Raw genomic sequence first — 2,359 nt, forward strand, 5'->3', positions numbered from 1 at the left:
CTTGCTCACATTTTTTTTTTTTCATTTTTTTCTGTTCTGTTTTTGGTAACAGTGTTATTTATTTCATTTTTCCTCATTGTGACATCTTTATTTTAATGTTAATATACACATATGCATATTTTACAACATAAGAAGTAAAAATAACTTTATTATGAAACGACTAGAAGTTAATTATAGAAAAACTAGAAAATAATAAAGAAAAAATTTAAAGTCATTTAAGTCCAAAGATAATCACTGTTGATACTTTATATTGATTCAAAAATACAGGCCTGTGAAGATGTCAGTATTACAAAGATGGACTAATGCTGTATGGAATGTTTTGCAATTTGCTTTTTTACTAACTAAATCTTGAAAACCTTTTGTGATGTACTTCTCATGAGCAGGATGTACATAATTTATTTTGTTCTATCCTTTAATGTTGGAAATTCACTTGTTACTAATTTTCAGTTTTACTAAGAGCTTTGAGTATAAAATTCTGGTGACCAAATCTTTGACACATTTTTAATTAACTCCTGGGTACAAATCATTTAAAGGGGAATTATAAGGTCAAACTGAATGCATATTTTAAAAACTTTTGATAATCACCGGCTTGTAGACCTTTTTTGTTTCATCTTTTTGAATTGTCAGTTGCTGCATTTTCTTCACTTTTAAAAGTGAAGAATTTGTTTTGTATTAATTTATAACATATTTACATATTATTTCTATTAAGTTTTTGTCCTACATACAAATATTTTGCTCATTTTCTCTCTTGATACTGAATTTTGTTCACTGTGCCTTTTGATATAGTCAAGTCTCTTAGGCATTTCTTTAATAATTTTATTATTTTCCTTTTGCCTATAAGAGTTTCCCAATTTTAAGTTTCTTTATATATAAATATATTTTTTCAATATTTTTGTGGTTTGATTTCCTGGTAATTTTCTAATTGATTATTTTATCATTGTTGGTATTGTTTTATTGGTATTAATACTTTTAGGTGATTTCGGTTGACTCTTCCTTTCTTAGGCTGTTATATCATCAGGAAATAATAATTCTGCCTTTTTTCAATTCTTTTTTTTTTCCTTTTCATGTCTTATTACATTATTAGGCAATCAAACATAAAATATAACATAATGGTGATCAAATGGGCATTATAAACTTATTCTTAACTTTAATAAAATTCTTATGATGTTGCTTCATACAATAGCATATTATCTGTTGGTCTGAAATGGCTTTGTTATGTTAAGGAAGCATCAGAGTATCCCAAATTTAGGGATGTTAAATTTTATGCAGCAGTTTTTTGTCATTTATCATGATAAACCAGTTTACTCTTTTTACTTATTAATATAATGATCAATGTGGGGGGATTTTCTGATTTAAAGCACTCCTGAATGTCTGGAATAAATTCTGTGAATAATCTGCTGAACTCGGCTGGCAGTGCGCGTGCTCTGTCTCTCTTGATAAGTGATATTAGCCTGTAATTTTTTGTATTTGCTTTAATTCCCCATAATCTGTTTTTTCCATATGTTTAGTTATTCTGGAATATTTTCTATATCAAGTGTGGAAGCTGTTTATTGAAAGTGTGAAAGATATTGCCAATTTAATAACTGGGGCTTTCTATCTCTATTGGAAAATAATTTTCTTTCTTTGAAAACTTTAGGCCAGAGCTAAGCCTACTATATCACTTTTAGTCTCTTTTGGTAATTAATGTTTAACCAATAAATTTAACTCACACAGAATTATATATGTTATTTTCTTATTTTATTAATCTCACCAATGTCTATTTTTATGTCTTCTTAATCATAATTCTCTGTGAATTTGGAAGTTTTTTATTTCTTGATTATACATGAAGAAAAATGATTTTGTTAATATCTTAAGACTCAATATTTTTATTAATGAAGCTATTATTCAATTTAAAATTCTTTTATATTCAATCTATATGTCTTCCTTTATGATGCCAGGTTTATTTTGTTTTCCTTTAGCTTCTTGATTTGACTGTTTAGTTGTCCATATGTATGTAATTTTGTTTACAAATGAAAGTTTTTAATGTTTTTAATGAGTATTGAGTATAATGTTATCCATTCTCAGCAATATATCATCCTTATTAATTTCTACACTTTCTATAATTGTAGTTTGAATTCTTTTTCATTCTGTTATGTGGGAGAATGGTTTTGTCCTGCCTTAAATCTACTGCTTTTGGGGCATTCATCAAACATTTTGTGGCATAATACATGATATTTATAAATATTTAAATGGGACTGTACAGAGATTGAAATAAACAGGAATATCTTGGTTCAACCTTATTGGTTGTATTATTTTATTCTTCTACCTAATGGAATAATGATAATTCACCCTTCTTTCCTTCCCACCCTCCCTTCTTCCT

The sequence above is a fragment of the Pongo pygmaeus genome, chromosome 17 (assembly GCF_028885625.2).
Source record: "Pongo pygmaeus isolate AG05252 chromosome 17, NHGRI_mPonPyg2-v2.0_pri, whole genome shotgun sequence".
NCBI classification, from domain to species: Eukaryota; Metazoa; Chordata; class Mammalia; order Primates; family Hominidae; genus Pongo; species Pongo pygmaeus.